The sequence below is a fragment of the Balaenoptera ricei genome, chromosome 13 (assembly GCF_028023285.1).
Source record: "Balaenoptera ricei isolate mBalRic1 chromosome 13, mBalRic1.hap2, whole genome shotgun sequence".
NCBI classification, from domain to species: domain Eukaryota; kingdom Metazoa; phylum Chordata; class Mammalia; order Artiodactyla; family Balaenopteridae; genus Balaenoptera; species Balaenoptera ricei.
Genome location: NC_082651.1, coordinates 84,070,139 through 84,092,092, shown reverse-complemented (window position 1 = coordinate 84,092,092; position 21,954 = coordinate 84,070,139). Strand labels below are relative to the sequence as shown.

General features: G+C 40.0%; 1 protein-coding gene and 1 long non-coding RNA gene across 7 annotated transcripts in view; one reads left to right on the top strand and one right to left on the bottom strand.

Moving 5' to 3' along the window:
• The window catches only part of ITSN2 (intersectin 2), a 164,364-nt gene extending 147,269 nt beyond the window's left edge, over window positions 1–17,095 (bottom strand). For 2 of the 6 annotated variants that reach the window (XM_059893516.1, XM_059893518.1), the window contains exon 1: window positions 16,811–17,095. The gene's annotated coding sequence lies outside the window, so the exon portion shown is untranslated. Of the gene's footprint in view, window positions 1–16,182; window positions 16,309–16,654; window positions 16,750–16,810 lie in introns of those variants that run through there. The other 4 variants (XM_059893512.1, XM_059893515.1, XM_059893513.1 and 1 more) reach the window with 3 other exon arrangements.
• Window positions 16,806–21,954, top strand: part of LOC132347119 (uncharacterized) — a 37,368-nt gene continuing 32,219 nt past the window's right edge. The window contains exon 1 of the long non-coding RNA XR_009497088.1: window positions 16,806–17,618. This is a non-coding gene — a long non-coding RNA (uncharacterized LOC132347119). The remainder of the gene's footprint in view (window positions 17,619–21,954) is intronic.

Here is a 21,954-nt window from a genome sequence, read left to right as displayed (position 1 = left end):
CATTTATAAGAACTTATCTTAAGAAAATAATCCAAAGGAGGAAAATAGCATGCAAAGATGCATATCACAGTGTCATCAACAGTAGAAAAAAATACAAATAAGGTAATTTATCTAACAGAGAAAGGAACAAGAAAATAAAGTTATATTAACTTAGAATAATATGCATCTATTTACAAATGATAATTTCAAGGCCACAGTAGATAGGTAATGTTTATGATACAATGTCTTTCTAAAAAATACAAAATTCTAGAATAGGATACAAATATTCAAAATTGTTAGCACATGTCAAGAATTAGAAGAAAACCTCTTGAGGAAAATGTATAATAAATGTTTATTATACATTCACTAAATAATAATATTCATAACAGTTTTATTTATAATAGCAAAAAACTTGAAACAACCTAAACATCTGAGAACAGGAGTATGGTTAATAAATCATAGCCTACTACTAGATAAAAACATCACAGCCATTAAAACTTATGAAAATTATGAAACAACACAGAAAAAAATAATCTTCCATGTAATGTGTAGACAAAAATCTACACTATGATTACAACTACGTAAAAATTATGTATGGGTGTGTGTACGTGTGTATAAACAGTTCAGACTCTAGCACCTACCTCCTCTTCCTGGAGGTTGGTGAGTGGGGCTGAAAATTCCCACCCTCTAATCCTCTAGGTCTCTCTGGTTGTCCAGCCTTATGCTGAGGCTATCTAGGGGTGCCCCTCTCAGTCACCTCATTAACATAAGCTCATGTATGATGGAAAGCAGCTTTCCTATCACTCAGGGAATTCCAAAGGTTTTAGGAGCTCTGTGCCAGGAATCAGGGACAAAGACCAAATATATTGGTATTACACTACATCATCTTTTAACCCTGTAGCCAATATCAATCACCCAGAGCCTCTCCCTTGTCAATTTCTTAGTCTATTTTAAACAATATTAAGTAACAAGTCTGTTTTACCAAAAACATTTAACTGAAATCACCAATCTCATCTCAAATCCAACCATGCTACATCCAGTGCTAAAACAGGAAAAGTATACTCCACACACACCGTACTGCAGAGGCCTAAAGAGACTGAATCCAAACTGATGCCACACCAGAGCAGGGCCCACATGGGAGAGCTTCTACCAGTTACTGGTAAATTCCAATCTCCACCAAAACAGAAACAGAACAAGAGAGTAAAGGAAAGAAAAACTAGTGGCCAATGGATAGAAAAGCATTCATACATTTTCTTACTCTGGCACGCCAATTAACTCTTTTTTTAAATATCAATACATTTCAAGTAAAGCATGCAATCACTGCAGCAAAAATAACACTCTTAAATAGAACATCCCAATCATTCAAGAAAGTGAATATAAAATAATAAATATGCAAAGAGGACTTTAAAGGCAAACTCCAAGTTCTGACAGGGACAAAAATTACCAGGAAAGAATAAAATAGAGATATTCTAACATGGAATGAGTCACACTTTAAAAAAAAGTGTATCCAGAAAACATCTATCACTGAACAGCAACACCTAACCAAAGTAAGGTCTCACTTTCCCCAAATACTTCAAATCACAAATTTACAAATTCTCTTCACCCATCTGAATTCTTTAATTTTGAGGGGTCATGGACTATTTTTTTTTTTAAAGAAATTCGGCAAACCCAGTTTCTCTCGGAAAAAACACAAATGCACAAAATGTGGCATACAATTTCAAAGGTTTCAGGCTTCCAAAGCCAATCTGTGGACTTTCAGAGATTCATGTATTCCATAGTTAAGACCCTTAATTAAATGTACACTAATACCCATTTAAAAAATTTATTAGAGTGGGATATCAGAGTGGAAAAGAATCTGTCCAATTATGTAGTCCATTCATTCTCAAACTATTCTAACCATGGCCCACCTAAGTGGAACAAGAGATCCAACCTACTCACTTGCTCCTATATTCCAGTAGAAAAATAACTTTATGATGGAGAAATTATAGCAATGAAACAGTTACACAAGAGCAAAATGGTCAACAAAATTAAATCTAACATTCTTTAATTACAGTTAATTCAAGAGTAGCAGAAACGGGAACCAAATCAAACTCAAGACAATCCAATGATGCACTGAAAATAGTATCCATCAGTGTGGGCGTGCATAGTAGGAATTTTTCAATTCAATTCAGTGCTGCCAAAGTTTTGTAGAGTTAACAGATTTCTTAGAAGACAACTAAGAACCCTCAGGAAGCTCTAGAAATTGGCTAGTTTTAGTTTATGAACACTAAATTTCAGTAATCCTTAATAACTCAGATTATAAGTAGCCTATAGGAATACATAAAAATCAAAGACTATGGAAACAGAATAACAATAGCCCACAAGAATTGAGGAAATGACTTGCATTTTAGTTTCATTCATCAGAAAAAGCCTTCTGACCTAGCATATGTCTTGAACTTATCTGGGAAGCAGCAATAGAATCCAATAATTTTCAACCACTGTGCTTCTGTGATTCTGCTCACCAACAGTATAAAATCTAATCTCCTACTAAATTGGATCCCTCATACCTTGCTGGTGAGAATGTAAAATGATTTAGCTGCTTTCAAAAACAATTTAGCAGTTCCTCAAAATGTTAAACATAGGTTACCATAAAACTCAGCAATTCCACCCCTAGGTATGAACTCAGGAGAAATGAAAGCATAAACCTATGTCCATACAAAAACTTGTACACGAGGGGCTTCCCTGGTGGTGCAGTGGTTGAGAATCTGCCTGCCAATGCAGGGGACACAGGTTTGAGCCCTGGTGTGGGAAGATCCCACATGCCGCGGAGCGTCTAGGCCCGTGCGCCACAACTACTGAGCCTACACGTCTGGAGCCTGTGCTCCGCAACAAGAGAGGCTGCGATAGTGAGAGGCCTGCGCACCGCGATGAAGAGTGGCCCCCACTTGCCGCCAACTGGAGAAAGCCCTCGCACAGAAACGAAGACCCAACACAGCCATAAATAAATAAATAAATACATAAACACATAAATAAATAAATAAAAACTTGTACACGAATGCTCACAGCAGCATTATTTATAATAGCCAAAAGTGGGAACAACCCAAATGTCCATCAACTGATGAATGGATAAACAAATGTGGTATACCCACACAATGGAACCTTTGGCCATAAAAAGGAACTAATTACTGATACATGCTACAACATGGATGCACTTTAAAAACATTACGGTAAGTGAAAGAAGCTAGTCACAAAAGACCACATATTCTATGTTCTCATTTATATGAGGTGTCCAGAATAGGCAAATTCATAGAGACAGAAAGTAGATTAGTGGTTCCCTAGAGCTTGGGGTATTGGAGGGAAATGGAGAGAGGTTGCTAATAGGTATAGGGGGTTCTTTTGGATGATGAAAATGTTCTAAAATTTGTGATGATGCTTGTGCAATTCTGTGACTCTAATAAAAACCACAGAGCTGTAAACTTAAAAAGGGTGAATTTTATGGTTTATGAATTATATCTCGATAAAGCTGATTTTTTTAAAAAAAATCTAATTTCCTTCACATGGCATACAAGGTGTTTTAGGGTTTATCTTCTGCCTACTTTTCCACTCTTGGAATACCTTCCCCCTCCACCTCTGCCCCATCTTATTCCTATTCCCCCCTCTCTGAATCTGTGTAACTACCTACCTTCTCAGTGACACTTCCACTTACAGAAGCTTTCTTTGCCACATTCTCATTTTATCTTGTATATATCTCCATTAAACTACATACCAACTAGTAATGTAACCTTTGTTTTCATTCCTGCCCACCTCTATTAGACTGTGAGTTCCTGTGAACGTCTCTTCATCTTCATATACCTAGTGCTCAGCAGTCAGCCACATGGTAGGTACTAAAATATCCTTTAATAAACACAAATGCTTTGACTCTGAGAGATTAGCATCCTTTCAACTGCACTGAGGACAAGCAAGTTGACAGTCTGGAACTTGAACTTTGAAAGCAGATCAACCAACTGAGTTCTAATCCCAGTGTAGTTACTTCTTAGTTTAGTAGACTTCCACATGACATAGCTTCAATTTCCTAACCTATAAATGTGGATAATGCCAGGCTGTTTTAAGGCTCAGCTATCATGTCTGTAAAGCATCTGGCACACACAAGGTGATCATAAATGATGGCTATTACTACTATTATTTCAACATGATTTTCAACTATAATACAGTCAGCCCCCTACATATGAACCTTCAAGTTGCAATCTTTCAGATACGAACATGTGTTCGCATGTCCAATCACGTTAGTTCACATGTTGGGTGTACACTGTCACGTGCGTGCATCCTCTACAAGTGGTTGTGGTTTTGTGTACTCTACTGTACAGTACTGTATAGAGTTCAGTAGTACAGTATCTTTATTTCAAGCCCAGCATGTCCGGAAGAAAGCGTAAAAGCAGCACTGACAGAGCTGGTACTGCTAAGAAACGCCAAGCGATAACGATGGAAACAAAAGTGAAAATAATTGAGAGAGTGGAGCGACAAGAGGAAGAAGAAGTGACTGAAGAACCGAAGAGATTCATGACACAGGAAATGGCAAGGGGATTTTCTTTATTTGAGGAGGCACTGTTAGTTTTTGATGCACAGGACCTGAACGTAGAATCGTACACAAAGGTTGCAGCAGCAGTTCAGAATGCAATCCAGTGCTACCGTGTCATCTATGACGAGAAAAAAAGAGCTACTACCCAAACATCACTGGATCGTTTTTTTCAAGAGGGTAGACAGAACTGAATCCAGCAAGGAACCAGAACCTGTGCCATCAACGTCAGGCATGGGTGAAATTGCAACTTTCCCTCCTTCTCCTATTGCTGACGATCCTTCAGCTCTACTATCTCCCACCTCCTCTCCCTCCTCCAGTCAGTAACTCTTCTTGCCTGTTCACTTGATGCCAGCCCCTGTATGCCAGCTGCTGTATTGTACTACTGTTATTTGTCAAGGTACTGTACTGTAACATTAAACATGTTTTCTTCATTTTTTGTTTGTTTTTTTATGTATTATTTGTGTGAAAAGTATTATAAACCTATTACAGTTCAGTAATATATAGCCAATTGTGTTAGTCTGGTACCTAGGCTAATTTTGTTGGACTTAGGAACAAATTGGACTTACGAACACGCTCTCAGAACGGAGTTTGTTCGTATGTGGGGGATTTACTGTAGTTGGCTTGATTTCATTGAATTGGTATAACAAACCACAGTTGTACCAATTACTAATAAAAAGGACATGTTTTTCTTACAAATATTGATTATATTTGAGTAAAAGGTGACCACTATTTCTACCGAGAGGCTTAGCACCCCAAATACACAAAGCATGTTGAGACTCAAAAGCTTCAAAAAGAGAACTGTTCTATACAAACTTAGTTCTTAGTTCTAGTTCTTCAACTTAGCATCTTCAGTTTAAGACGTCTGAATATAAATTGTAAGTTTGGACTTTTATAAATGTTAAGTTTAGCCCACAAAGAATCAACCAATAAACAGGGCAAAAAAAGAACTGGAATGGTAAACTAATACTGAAGTAGCTAGCACTCCAATTATATCAAAGATTTAAATTAAACCAATTTTAGAAGAATTAGTCAACAACTCTGAACAAGACAATTCACCCACACGAAGGGGGAAAATACATCTAAGAATAGCTTGTGACTCAGCCTGCACTGCTGTAAGGGGAGGGTTGGGGGAGCTGGCTATTTTGTCTATTCTCTTCTGTCTCATATCAGGACTAAATATTAAAGCAAAACTATTTACTTGAATGAGAAGTATAGAGGGAAAAAATTCAGGTAGATTCTTCACCTTCAAGTAAAATATCACCTCTTTGAAATAAAGATAACTTTCTAAGTTTTGAAGCCATGCAAGAAAACACAAAGGAAATAGCAAAAATTCATTTATATAAGTATTTTAAACTTCTGTTGAAAACAAAATTAAAAGATATACAATTGGAAAAAAATCACAACAAATATGACAGCCATTATTTTTAATATACAGAGAACTACTAAAATAATGAAAACAAATAAAAGACAATTTTCCAAAGAGGAAATAAAACTGGCTAATAAATGTTAACATCACTAATAATCAAGAAAATACAAATGAAGTTTTCTTTTGTTTCTCCTTATAAATTTATTAAAAAAAAAAACACAACAGTAGACACTAGACAGTAGTCAGGGCTAGCAAACGTGAGAAGAGATGAGTACTACAGACATACTCATGGGGGTGCAAACTGGTAGAGCTATTCAGAAGGCAGTGTGAAAATATACAGCAAGAATCCTAACAACGTTCTTATCCTGTAAGTCAATAATTTCACTTCTGGAAATCTGTCATAAGGAAATAATAATAAATGTGGGAAAGACTTCACTTACAATGACACTCACTGCAGTTATTATTAGTTACTACACAAAAAAATTAGAAATAATATGAGCATCCAATAATGGGAGAACACACTGAGCCAAGTATTACGCTGCCACTTAAATTCATAATGATATGTAAATTATATCTCAATAACCTATTTTTTAAAAAACAATTTCAGCTAGACCATGTAATAACCTGGAAACTGGTTATGCTCTTACAATTTATGATATACTATAAATGTGTATTTATCATTATTAAAAATAACAGCGGCTAACAATCACTGAATACTTACCAAATACCAAACCTGACACTCAGGTCTTTACTTGTCACTGTTATCTCATTATCATTGATATCATCATTATCAGGGCCATCCTAGAAGTCTGAGGCCCAGGGCCACTTACCCACTGTGAGGCTAGCCCAAGATAAATCACACTTTAAAGGAGGTCTCAGTGTAAACATTTTCATAGGCCCCTTGAGAATATTAAAAAAATAGTTTGAAGTTAAATTTTAATTATTTCAGAAAAGAAAGGTACAGTACCCCTGACCCACCCCCCTCCCTGCAAGCACAGCCCAGAGCAGCCCTAGCTGACCTAACCAAAAGACAGGTCTGATTATCATTGTTACATTTATTGAAAAGTCATTATGAGATGGTCACACTAAACATACATTATCTCTTCATCCTCATAACAACTCTAGGGATAAATATTATTATGAAATCTCCACTTTCTAAAGAAAAGAAAACTGAGGCTTAGTGAGATTGTTACACTCACAAAGCTAATGAAAGGCTAAGTTGGAACTAAAACCCCAGACAGCACAAGCCATGTTCCTAACTACAGTGTTGTACTGTAAAACATGTACGAAAATATATATGTAAAAACAAAGAGAAAAGAGAGGGTGGATGGGAGATACCAAAATATGGTTGTCATTGGTTGCTGGACTTGGAATAACTTTTTTCTCCTACTTTTTTTCCCTCTATTTTACAAAGTTTCTTCAATCAGCATGCATTATTTTCATAATGAAAAATAGTTTCAGTTACATGATGAGACATAAAGAGGAAATGAATTTGAAAAAATATCAAATTAAATGACAAATAAATTATGTTGTTAATATATAAAGTGCTCACTTGTTATTCTTCTAGATCAGCAGTCAGTATACCTCAAGATTAGGCTAGTGGAACAAGAGAATGTCCCTTAGTCTCTTATCAAAGCTAGAAGAACAGAAACGTAATGAACGCTGGAGAAGAAAGGAGTTGAGATCTTATCCAGTGCGCTGACAGCCAGGGAAAGGTGTGCAGGAACCCAAGTCTCCAAAGACAAAAGCTGCAGGGTTCCTTCTCTCCCCACGCCCAAGGCTTCTACTTCTGGCAAAGGCTGCCAGTGGGCCTACCCCACCAAGTCACCAAACTTCCCTGGGCATTTCAAGATCTTACTAAGTTTACACCAGGACCCTCCAACTTCCCCTGTCCCCTCACACTGAAAAAAGGGGGAAGTCAGAAGAGAAACTGAACCCTGTTTCATAGCAGAAGAAATCTAGAAGGAAGATTTAAATATTCTGAACACTAGACCAGGTATGCTGGGTGAAAGAAGAACTTATTTCATCAGGCTTTCCCAGAGGCAAGGTTGATAATCCTCAAAATCACTCTAAATAACTTTCGGTTCCCAGAATGGGGAATTTCCACATCTGTTTTCACTCAGTTTTAGTCTCTGGGCCCTCCCTCTCTCCCTCCTTCCCCACTGGCCTTCAAAGCCCAGTTCCAAGGTTACTTCCTCAGTGTAAGTTTCTCTATTTTACATACTGGGAAGGTTGATTTCCTTCTTGATATCACCAACATCATCATGAGCACCTTTAATTCAAATCAACAAATCTTTACGGAGTCATCAGAGGTATAGCACCTGTATAAGATGTGTAAGCGCAGGGAATACACAAGAGGAATAAGACCAAAATTGAGTGCTGCATGTTAAGTGCTATAGGTATAAAGAAAAGACAGAAGATGGGCACCTAACTTTGCCTTAAGAGTAGAAAGTTGTTAGATGAGTAATCCCAGAGGAAATGACTCCTAAACTGAGTAATGAAGAACTAAACAATAGGTATCACGCAGTAGGCTAGGAAGAGAAAACAGATTTTTAGGAATTGGGAACAGAAATGGTCAAGGACACAGAAGAAAAAACTGTTTGAAAATTTAAAAGATAATGTCAGAGGACTTTGTAAATGGAGCTAATAATAGCACCTACATCACAGGGGTGTTGTAAAAATTAAATGAGTTGATAAATATAATGAATTAGAATAGTGCTACGCATGGGGATTACTACATAAATGTTAGCTATTATCATTATCATTGATAAGAATCAATTTACAAAACTAAGGAACAAACTTGGAAAAAAATTTACACCTATAAGCAAGAGTTAATATTCTTAATATATAAAGAATTCTTAGAAATAACCAAGAGATGAACATGCCAAAGAAGTGAGAAAAGGGCAAAGACAAATATTTCTCAAAGAAAAAAAAATTTAAGTATAACCTTATTAATATTCAGAGAAAAAAAAATTAAAACAAGGGTCTCTATCAAATTATTAGATTAAAGAAAAAAAAGCCAGTGTTTCTGAGGATGTGGGGAATAGGACTAATTACATCTGGTAGGAGAACACTTTGGTACTGACAAGTTTTTCTAGAAGACAACTTGGCAATACATTTACATGGGCCTTAGGAAGTGTCCATACCTTTTGATCCAATACCACTGCAACTACTAGAAATTCATTCTAAGGAAATAATCATAGACGTAAACACAGTTATGGTTACAAGGATGTTAACTGTGGCACAATTTAAAATAACAACAACAAAAAAAACTATAAACTACCTTAATGTTAGAGAACCAATATGAGACAATGATATGAGCACAGTACATAGAGTCAGACTAAGTTCATAATGTGTGGCTGCCACTTATTGGCTGTGGGATCTTGGGAAAATTACTAAACCTGTCCTTGCTCAATTTTCTCAGCTGTAAAATAAATAATAAAAGAACAGCTCTGATAGAGAGGCTAAAGACTAAAGGGGCAAAAATATGTAAAGTGACTCAAAAGTATTGATAACCAGGATATAGTAAATGCACAATAAATATTAGACATTATTAACATACTGTAGTAGCAAGGCAATATTATTAAGCCAATAAAAATTATATTGTAGATAAATATATAATAAAGTAGAACCATAGTTTTTGATAAATGCTAGTAAGCTAAAAACCAGATTATATAAGTAGAGTATATAATTCCATTTTTCCCAAAGAAAAATTTCTAGAAGGAGATCTACTAAAATATTAACACTGAACATTTCTCCGGGTAATATGAATTAGGGACTATTATTTTCTTCTTTCAACTTCCCTGTAGCTTTCCAGTTTTACACCAGGAACATTATATTACTCATCACAATAAAAATGGTACAAACAAAAAGTTTATAGAATTTAAAAACAAACACAACATAGCACTTTTAGAAAAAACCAAATTAAGGTATCTATTCTAAACTATTTGATAAATCTCTGCTCTAGGTTCATGTTGTGCCTGAGGTTTTTTGTTTTTTGTTTTCTGGCTTAAGTTACTAGAAAACAGAAATATTAAGAGATCCGCTGGGTCCAAACCAAATAGTAAATGATAAACATTTCTGTTAAATACAATGACCTGAAATACTATTAAATTTACTCATAAAATGTGTACAATAATCCTTCCCCAATCTTGAATTCCTTAATAATTTTGAATGAGGCCAATTTACTTCTCTCAATTCACCCACACATTCCCTAGCCTCATTTCCTACCTTACTTTTCTCCATGGCACTTAACAAATTCTAATTCCTAGACATTTTGTCTCTGCTCCCCCTTCTTGAATACAAGTAGCACAAGGGCAAGGTTTTTGTGTATTTTTTTCACTGTTTATATTCTCAGTGGTTGGGCCAGTTCCTGGCATGTAGACACTCATTATTTGCTAAAAGAAAGAATTAATTCAATACCAAGAACTACAAGTGATTTCTGTTGGGTTTAACTTTTTAAAGAGGAAAGACAGTGTTTGAGAAAAAAGAAAAGAAAGTTAAAGCAGGTGGCAGAAAAGGTGGAAAGAGGGGCTTTTTTTTTTCATTGAAGCCCCTGGAAAGACAAAGATGGGGTAAAGTCAACCTAATGAGGAAAGCAATAGCAAAGATGGATTTAAGAGCGAGCTGCAGCATGTACTTTTTCAAAATGGGATTACCACCAGGTTATAAAGACTATAAAACCCAGGTATTGAAAAGCAGTGTTCAGAAAGTTTTGGGTTATCTGTCTCTAACCTAAATGGCTCTTTCCATCTCAATCATCCAAGTGACTTAGCTTTCCAGGACCCAGTGGAACCCTGGATCCTGGATGTAGGAGCTAGTATGCTGGAAGAAGAAGGCAAAAACTCCAATCAGAATCATGGAATGAAGACCAGACACCAGAATAAAGGAGAGGTTAGTGAGGGAAAGCCTTCCAATACAGGTTGTCTAAGCATTTCACTGGAATTTTAGCAGAGGGAAAGCCTAAAATGTTTCTAGTGAGGAGAATAGAGTAAGGGAAATTAAATCTCAAGTCTTAACCATGACTTCTCCTCTACAATTCCGGTTTTTAGGGCTTACCACAAAGTTAGAGAATAAATGCTACACAAGTGTTCCCAGCCTGCATCATTCTCAGCAAACTTCATTAATCCTGAAGTTCTCACTTATATTCACCAAAAAGTATCTCATACTTACTAAAATTAAAGTCACCTAATGTTACATAAATTGAGAAATGTATTAACTTGACCTACTTAATTCTTTTATTTAAGCAGTCATTCTTAAGTGTGAAGGAGGAGTGGTAGGGGGGTGAAGAAAGTGTCCAAATACGTATTTTAAGCAAAAATGAAACAAGAAAGCAACAGTTATCAGTGTCCTCCTAACTGTCGGAGCAAACCCTGCTGGGTCCTTATCTGTGTGGACTCTGCAGTTTCACACTGCCACCGTCCTTGATCATTCTTTCCCATTATCAACCTCACACTAGCCAAGCACTCCTCACACTGAAAAGTAGAAGTTATTTAAGCATATGGATTCAAAGACTTTGAAGTAATAATCCAAAGCTGTTGTTTCTTTTGCAGATATACAACATTTTCTTCTTTCAGGCTATGTTTCCCCATCTCTCCCCCAACCCCAAATTAAGGGGACTAAAAGGGCAGATTCTTTGTTGGGAGGTGGGATTGTGGCTAAATTCTACTCTATTTTCCAGCCTTCTTTTAGGAATGTTTTGATGGTAAGATTAAAAATTAAGGGCTAATCATCATCAAAAAATCTACAAACAATAAATGCTGGAGAGGGTGTGGAGAAAAGGGAACCCTCTTGCACTGTTGGTGGGAATGTAAATTGATACAGCCACTATGGAGAACAGTATAGAGATTCCTTAAAAGACTAAAAATAGGGGCTTCCCTGGTGGCGCAGTGGTTGAGAGCCTGCCTGCCGGTGCAGGGTACACGGGTTCGAGCCCTGGTCTGGGAATATCCCACATGCCGCGGAGCAACTAGGCCCGTGAGCCACAATTACTGAGCCTGTGCGTCTGGAGCCTGTGCTCCGCAACAAGAGAGGCCGCGATAATGAGAGGCCCGCGCACCACGATGAAGAGTGGACCCCACTTGCCGCAACTGGAGAAAGCCCTCGCACAGAAACGAAGACCCAACGCAGCCATAAATTAAAAAAAAAAAAAAAAAAAAAGACTAAAAATAGAACTACCATACGACCCAGCAATCCCACTACTGGGCATATACCCTGAGAAAACCATAATTCAAAAAGATACATGTACCACAATGTTCACTGCAGCTCTATTTACAATAGCCAGGACATGGAAGCAACCTAAATATCCATCGACAGATGAATGGATAAAGAAAATGTGGCACATATATACAATGGAATATTACTCAGCCATAAAAAGAAATGAAATTGAGTTATTTGTAATGAGGTGGATGGACCTAGAGACTGTCATACAGAGTGAAGTAAGTCAGAAAGAGAAAAACAAATACCATATGCTAACACATATATATGAAATCTAAAAAAAAAACAAACAAAAAAATGGTTCTGAAGAACCTAGGGGCAGAACAGGAATAAAGACGCAGACGTAGAGAATGGACTTGAGGACACGGGGAAGGGGAAGGGGAAGCTGGGACGAAGTGAGAGAGTGGCATGGACATAGATATACTATATACACTACCAAATGTAAAACAGATAGCTAGTGGGAAGCAGCCGCATAGCACAGGGAGATCAGCTCTGTGCTTTGTGACCACCTAGAGGGTGGGACAGGGAGGGTGGGAGGGAGACGCAAGATGGAGGAGATATGGGGATATATGTATATGTATAGCTGATGCACTTTGTTATAAAGCAGAAACTAACACACCATTGTAAAGCAATTATACTCCAATAAAGATGTTAAAAAAAAAAATTAAGGCCTAAAAAGCTAATTTCTTTTCCAGTTACTAGGTTAAAAATTTTTTTTTAATAAATAAAAAATAAAAAGGAGACTAAGTTTAGTTTTGAAATTTCTCATCGACGTACGTTGGAATAATAACAGGTAACATTTATTAAGCACTTATACTGAGCAGAAGTCACTGTACTAAGCACTTTATATTATATACAACAGCACTATGAGTTGGTAATGTTACTTCCCCCATTTTACAGATAAGGAAACAGAAGCTTAGAAAATTAAAATAAGTTGCTTGGGCTTCCCTGGTGGCGCAGTGGTTGAGAATCTGCCTGCTAATGCAGGGGACACGGGTTCGAGCCCTGGTCTGGGAAGATCCCACATGCCACGGAGCAGCTGGGCCCGTGAGCCACAACTACTGAGCCTGCGCGTCTGGAGCCTGTGCCCCGCGACGGGAGGGGCCGCGATAGTGAAAGGCCCGCGCACCGCGATGAAGAGCGGTCCCCGCACCGCGGTGAAGAGTGGCCCCCACTTGCCTCAACTAGAGAAAGCCCTCGCATGAACCGAAGACCCAACACAGCCAAAAATAAAAATAAATAAATAAATAAATAAATAAAGTAGCTATAAAAAAGAAAAGTGCTTTAAAATAAGTTGCTCAAGGTTGCTATTTAGTGTTGGAGTTGGGAGCAGGAGGCTTAACTTGAAAGCCTGTACTCTTATCTACCACAGTTAAGATAAAAATAAATAAAATTTTCATTGAAACACATAAAATGAATATGTATTAGTGAAGAAAAGGATCTAGAAAACATGAAACTGTTGCTTAAGTAAAACAAGTTAAATGTCTGCCATCTGGTATTAGATCCCTAAATGTCTACCATAACCACTGCTAAATAGCTTCACAAACAAATAAATCATTCAGTGTCCTGATATAGCTGCAAAATTAATTTTTAAGTGAATCTCTCAAAATAATACATTTGCAAATGAAATATGCTGCCCTCTCAGAGTTGTAAAAATACATTATCTCTTGATGTATTCACTGCCCTACTTCTATTTCTGCTCAGTTTCCTCCCCCCTCCCCCACTTCCTCTCTGCCTTCAGATCCTTTAAGGCCCGTTCAGTTCCTCCTTCTCAACAATACCTATATGCACACTCTACTCAATAGGACTCTAACATTAGTCACTGCACTCTGTAGTTAAAGGATGATAAAAAGTCAGGAATGAGCTCAAGTAAAAGATACAGCGTTTCTGATGCATCATCATCTTTAGAACTATTCTTTTACAGAACTAATCCTAAATATGATTTTTCTGCTTCACACTTGGAATCCACCTTTAACAATTAACACACACAAAAAAATCTGCCATTTTTTAGCTTTTCTTCATAAATAGTTATTCCATACATTTTTCCATAAATAAGGTATTGAAAAGATCAGAATATAAAAAAGAAAAACAAGCAAATGCACTGCTGTATGGTAATAAAATACCACATTTTGAGAAATGTAATTAGTTTATTTTGAATCATTCCTGGAACTTGTTAATATAAATGCTTTACAAGTAAGTATAGAATATAAAAATGCTAGTTACTTATTGATGGAATAATATGTACTTTCATTCATCTACTCAACAAATATTTATTGAATGCCCAAATAACCTTTTGTTTTTGTTTTAATTTCTGAACCAAGATGAGTGTACCCGATAAGGGAACAGGTGCTGAAGTTAGAAGGATCCTGGTTTGCAACCTGGCTCCTGTACTTAATAGCTCAGTGACCTAGAGCAGCTCAGTTAACCTAGAGTAGTCAGTTAACCTTCAGGTTAACATTTCATTTATCTATTTGATGGGAGGGAAAGAACTACTCATAGGGTCTTTGTGAGCTTCAAATGATTATATAGCACAGCACAGGGCCTGGCAGGCAGTAAGTGCTCAATAAATGATAAGAATGGTAAATACATTTTAATACTGAGGAAAGTAGCTGAGAAGGGAGATGACCAATAATGGTCTTTTTGTCTTAACTAGAAAGAAATTTGTGAAACTCTGTATTAAAGATACAATAAAATAAAAATCTTAGGGTTATGTAACAAAATTTCCACTTTAAAAAAGAGATATGATAAGTATATAGAGTGAAAAAACTAAAAAATAAAGATAAGGCAGAAAGAAAGAAATGGGTAAAGAAGATCTTGAAAGCTGCTGAGTTTGGGTGACGGATGTATAGAGGTTCCTTTTACTATTCTGATTTTGTGAAAATACAAAAATTTTTTAAACCATAATTCCAATCCCAGCACATGCCTAACACATTTCCTCATATTCAGGAGAGATCAGGATTTTACCCTTGAGATGTGCTGAACTAACAAGAGTACCTCCCTGCTCAATAATTCAGTACAGGTCAAGTTTTCTCAGACAATTCTACCTTTCGTTATAAAGGTAAACAAAAGGAACAATTATGTGCATTAAAGTATAAAATGCAAGCTTTTCTGAGGCTCATTAACACTGCACTAAAACAGCAGCCATGCACATTTTTTCCATGTCCTCCAAAAAAACACAAAATTCTGTTTGTCCTTAAACGAAGCTTTTAAAAACAACTTCCACCTTACATACTTTTGAAATAATAAAGGATATATGTCAATCATATCTCAATAAAGCTGGGGGAAATAAAGAAATTACAAGAAAATCGTAGGCACAGCCAAAGAAACTTAGCACATCAGAATTGCTACTATCTTTAAATTCTGAGGGACGTCATTATTAATTTATGTAAAGGTTTTACTTGATGTTTCTAGATTGCATTTAGGTTTTACCACTGATTAACAACATAGCAAACAAGCACAGGGAGAGAGGCAATTAATTTTCTTAAGAGGCTTAAGAGACTTAACCTACAGAGTCTAGGCTACCTAAATTAAGCTGACTGGGACAACATAAAATTTCAAGGCACACCTGGCCTATTTCTGGTTAAGCAAGTAAACACTACTAAAAACAAACTAGAGCATTTAGTAAAGCAAACATTTTTGTGTTAACCTTAATTCCTATCACAAAGCGGTTGGCTCCATTAAAATATTCCTAATTCCTAAATAACACAAGTTTCAAATGAAGCATACTTGCCATCCGCAATTATTCGACGATAAAGCACAGGATTAATAAATCCAAATACAGCATCTTTCTACAAAATGCAAAGCCATCTGCAGTTTCAGCCTCGGTTTACCCATTCACTATGCATATGCAAGCGTCTTTTTAAAAAAAATTATAAAAGCAATAAACTTTACTCTGGTCCAAGAAATTACATCTCTCCGTGCTTCCTATACACCCTGGAAGTCAATAACGCCAAAGTCAAATTGTAACATTTCCCAACTTTGGTTTAAGGTGAGCGGTGGACGCCGAGCATCCGCCCACTGGCCTCTCGTGACTCGGGCTACTTTGACGCACGGGGATGCGGCTCACCTGACATTCCGCACCAACCCTTAGCAAGGAGGAAAATCAACTCCGTGAAAATAAAATGGGGCTCCGAGGAAGTATGCGGGTGCCCCTCAGGGCTGGCTCTCTTCTGCCCGCACCCCGAAAGCGAGGGGGCCACGCCGCCCCCGGCCCGCCGCGGCGTCCGCACCTGCCAGAAGAGGCCGCGGCCGGGGGCCGGGGCTCGGCCGTGGAGAAGGGGCAGCCCGGCCCCGGCCCCTCGTCGTCCGCCCTGGCCCCGCCGCGGGGGCAGGAACCCGGCGCCGGAGGTTTCCGCCCGGCGCCGCCAAGCCCGCCAGGGGCCTAGCTCGGGGGCCGCCCGGGCTCCCGAGGGCCCGTCCGCGTCGTGCGGGGCGCGTAGCTGCCGCCCAGCCCGGCCCGCGAGCCTCCCCGCGGCGGACGCCGCGGCGCCCGCACCTGCCCCGCGCCCTGCGGCAGGCCCGGCAGCAGCTTCACCCACCTGGCGCGCCACCGCGCCTCCCGCACGTCACAGCGCGGCCCCGCGCCCCTCGGCACCAGCGGCGCGGGCGCGGGCGGACGCCGGGAGACCCTGCCCAGCCGCCGCCGCCGCCGCCGCCACCGCGCCCGCTTCGTAGTCAGGCCGCCGCCAACGAACCTGTTGCGCAGCCTGTCACGGCCGCTCGGGCTCCGCGGCGCCGCCTCAGCCCCACAACAACATGGCGGCCGCGGCCTCCGCAGGAAGCCGGGGGGCGGGGTGGGAGGCGACGGTCCGGGTAGCCGACTGCCCGCCCGCTGCCGGGCACCGACTCCCCCACCCTCGGGAACCCGAAATTGGCCCGGGCGCGGCTCGTCACCCCCAGAGCCCCAGGGCAGCGGACCCCGCGGTCCTGGTCCTAGTGCTCCGCTCTCCCCTCGGGGAAGCCCCGAAGCCCCGGACGCGGCAGCCCTTCCTGGAGGGGCGCCGACCCACGTGGCTCCTCCTCCGCGAGGTGACATGTTGAGGCTGGGTGGTGCTTTTCCCGCCGCCGCAGACCCCACAGTTTTGGAAAAGGGCCAAACGGTGTATGGTGCGTGCCTGCTGCACCTCCCGTGGCGCTCTCCCTGGAGCCCTCTCACTCACTACAGTATCTTCGCCGACCTGGGGGCTCGATTCCCCTGGAATGGGGAGTGGGGCGGGAGGAGGTTGTTCCCACCCTTGCTCATGGGTGTGTTGCAGGCCTTTCCCTCAGGTAGCGGAGAAGGACTCACTGTACCCAGCGGTGGCCCATGCAGCGTTCCTCACCCTCCTCCATCACAAACAAAAAAGGGCAAGAAAGGAGCCTTCCAACCCTCATCCACGCGCAGAGCAACTACCCCGTATAGTCTGGCCGAGCAGTAAGAAGATAGTCACCTCTCCGTGAACTCCACGACCTGGGGGTCTGCAGGTGCTGGACGTGCTTCCCCGCCTGATAGCTGCCTGACAGGTGAAGCTCAAATTCAGTGTCTCTTTTTTCTCCCCTTTCAGCTCCTCGTCTCTTCGCAAAAGACTAGATAACACAAGTCGCCGCCATTTATGGAGGGCTTGCCCTTGACACAGCACTCCTTCAAGAGAAAGGCTTTTTGTTAGTTGGGGTTAGAGGAGTCAGTCGGTGGTTCCTCTGGGCCTAAGAGAGTGGGGGGTCCGAGACCCAAGAGTTCCGTTGGCTTTCAGAGACAGGGGCGGGGCTGGTCCCATGTGCAAAACTCATATCCCCATGACTTGTTGGAAAAGGAGAAATATGTGCAGATCAGATGATCCCGTGGCTTGCTTTCATTCTACCTGTTGGGGCATGTGAAGGTAGCAAGGCTGGCTTGAGAGGCATGACTCCAAAGCCCAGGCCTATCTGAACTAGTCAACCAACTCATGTGAGGAACTTAGCAAACATCAGTGATGATAAACAGGCTTTTCCCCCGCTCTCACACTCAGTGTTTTTCCTAACTCTTAGGTTTGGACCTGACCAAGACCTGACAGACAGGTCCTGAGCTTCAGTGACACAGAGAGACCTGACTCCTTTGCATTAGCCTAGGAAGTCCTTTATCTACTAGAGACTAGTCAGTCTATCCCTTATCTGCTGAGGACTAATCAGTCAGCAAACAAACCACCCAAGTTAGAGATAGCACTCTGGAGCACATAGTCTCATTCCCATGACAGACATCACCAGTTAATTGTGATTCCTTTCAGAGCCCATACTTCAATCCAGGCCTCTGAATCCTTCTCAACATAGTGCTCCATGGAGTTGGCTTGTAAGGTGAAACCTATTTTTAATTCCTGATAGGCAGATTGCTAGCCAGTCTCCATTTCCCTTCCATCATTTGATCAACATCATTTGTGTTTCTGGGTTCTGGACCTGATACAATTCAGCCTGAGTCCTCTTTCTTTCTGAAGGAGGAGCCAAATCCTTGGCAAGACAAAAATGAACTTTATAGAAAGGAATGGTTATAAAGAAGTAAAAAACATTTTAAAAGTCTTCGTAAAATAGACCAAAAAGCTAAGAACCTCTGATGGAAATTGAGGTCCTGAATACAACTGGGAGCCTATAGTACCCCAAACACTAAAACAGTTATATCCCAGGGTTCCATTCAGAGCTCTGAGGCCAGTGTGTCCATCCTATCCTACTCTTCAGCATTGATGATTCACTTAGGTGATACCTCCACCATCCCAGTTCTTTGACTTCCTCTTCTCTCCATAGGGCACGCCTTGGAACTGTATCTATAATTTCTCTCCTTAGTATTTCCGAAATCCCACCATCTCTTTTTTTCATCTCCAGCACCAACTAGAAATCAGATACCTGGAGGAACTAAGTACTACCTAAGGCATATAGATGTACCTGCCAAGTCTAAAGAAGTTTAGGAATTATTGTAGGGTGAGAAGGTTGAGAAGTTAGGTAGGGGGTAGGTATGTTGCATTTCTCTTCCCCAAGTTCTGCCACAATTTAGGATAGATTCAAGGCGTGTTCCTGGTAACCTAGCTTTTACCATGGGAGCATTTAATCTCAATCTGTTTTCCTTCCCTGCACTGATCCTCCCTCCCAACCATATATATCCTATGTTCTAGCAATCTCTGTTTCTGTTAGTTTTCAAAGATTCTGTCCTTCACCCCATTCCTACCCAGTCAACCCACATAAAAATTCATAGTAATGGAAAGAGGCTAAAGTAGAGTACAGAAGCAATTCCAGACTCTAAGCGTCTCATAAGATAAATATAGAGTAGGAAGAACTTGGAGCGCATATGTAATACCTCTACTAGTAATAAATCTCCCAAGACAGTGCTATAAACAAGTTATAAAGAAATTAAGAGAAAAGGGGCAAAAAATAGTTTTTTAATTTACTCAGATACTTATTTTTGATGTGCTTCATTTTTTCCTGATGATCCAAGTTTCCATCTGATAATATTTCGCTTTAACTGAAGAACTTCTTTTAGTGTTTTTTATAGTGCAGGTCTGTTGGCTACAAATCCTTTTAGTTTTATTTTATCTGAAAATGTTTTTATTTTGCTTTCATACTTGAATGATACATCACCTGAATATAGAGCTCTGGATTGACAGGGGAGTTTTTTATTTATTTATTTATTTAAAATATTTATTTATTTATTTTTGGCTGCGTTGGGTCTTCGTTGCTATGCACAGGCTTTCTCTAGTTGCGACGAGTGGGGCCTACTCTTCGTTGCGGTGCGCGGGCTTCTCATTGTGGGGGCTCTTGTTACAGAGCATGGGCTGTAGGCATGCAGGCTTCAGTAGTTATGGCACGCAGGCTCAGTAGTTGTGGCTCACGGGCTTAGTTGCTCTGCGGCATGTGGGATCTTCCTGGACCAGGGCTCGAACCCGTGTCCCCTGCGTCGGCAGGTGTATTCTTAACCACTGCACCACCAGGGAAGCCCAGGGGGGTTTTTTAGTTTCAGCATTTTAATAATGTTTTTCCATTCTCTCTGACCTCCATGGTTTCAGATGAACATTGGCTGTTGAGCAGATCATTTTTTTCCTCTGTGTAATATGTTATTTTCTCTTGCTGCTTTCAAGAGTTGCTCTTTGGCTTTGGCTTTCAATAATTTGACTCTGATGTACATCAGCATGAACTTTTTTGTGTTTATTCTGTGTGGTGTTCATTTATAATCTTGTATCTGCAAGTTTCTGTCTTTCATCAAATTAAGAAAAATCTTAGCCTTTATTTTTTAAAATACTTTTTTTCTGCCCCATTCTCTCTCATCTCCTTCTGGGATTCCAGTTACATGTATATTTGACTGTTTGATACCATCTGGGGTTCATGTAAGATGTGCTTTAGCAGTGGAGCAGTGTTCCACCACTGAACACCAGAAAAACCTGGCTCTACCCTCCTGATCCTCAGGGCATCTGGAGATAGAAGTGGTGAATAGTATGATTTTAAAGCTGTGCCCCCTCTACCTTCTGTCTTTGGTAGGAGTTAATCTGCCTCTACTGTTACTTTCCAGCTAGGGTGTCTCTTCTGTTCTCCTGTAGAAAATAACACAACCTCACCGTCTTTCCATGCCACTACCAAACACACACACACACACACACACACACACACACACACACACACACTTATATACTGTCACATTGACTCTATCCCTTCTGAGAAATAGATGGAAAGTAAGGTTTGACCCTTTTTTAGTTTCTTTTTCCTCTTAAAGCTCACAAGAAAGAATAGATGTGCTGACTGGTCCTTTGCATAAAGAACTAAAGTCAAAGTTAATCTGGGAAACCAAGCTGAGGCTGCCCTAGTTTCTGAATATAAAAACAGATGAAAGCAGGCCAGGAATAGGGGAGGTCAGGGTCCAGGAAAAGGCCTTGGGCTTCACTTGACACATACAGATGTACCTCGTTTTATTGCACTTTATTGTGCTTCACAGATACTGCCTTTTTACAAATTGAAGTTTTGTGGCAACCCTGCATATCAAACAAGTCTATCAGAGCTGTTTTTTCAAAAGTATTTGCTCATTTTGTGTCTCTGTGTCACATTTTAGTAATTCTCACAATATTTCAAACTTTCTCATTATTATTTATCGTGGTGATCTGTGATCATGATCTTTGATGTTACTACTACAACTTGCTAAAGACTTGGATGGTGTTAGAATTTTTAACAATAAAGTATTTTTTACTTAAGGTATGTACGTTTTTAAGGCATAATGCTATTGCACACTTAATGGACTACAGTGTAATGTAAACATAATTTTTATATGCACTAGGAAACCAAAAAATTTACCTTATTGCAATATTTGCTTTATTGTGGTGGTCTGGAACTGAACCCTCAAATTCCCCAAGGTATGCCTGTATTTGCTGATTCATTAATCTGATATTTGTGTTCCTTTGGTAAATAGTTATTAAGAACCTATTGTATTCCAGCTACGGAACACAAGAAGTTAGCAAGGAAGTAGCACTAGTGGGGAGCAGTTGAGACTCAATTTAGAGGAATGGTCAGTGGGACAAACTTGTTCCTTTGCTCTTATCTTAGCTTCTTGACCTCCCATACCCTAACCTGGAGCCCTAGAGCAGATAAGAAACAGAGAAGTGGAAATAGGAGTGACTTTAGGGGAAAAAGGAGGGAAGTTCCCTAGTGTGAAGGAAGGAATGTTCTCATTATTGGGCTACTTGTTCCCTGCAAAATTTGAGACTCTGGCTTAAGGCCTGATGGTACCGGAAAGGCAGTACCAGGCAAACTAGAAGGGGAAGTTAACTAGACTTGGCCCTGGGCCAGCACTGCAGGGTGGAGCCAAAGGCCAGACTGGGGTGGGCCCTGGAGGCTCTGGACAGGGCATGCCCATTCATGA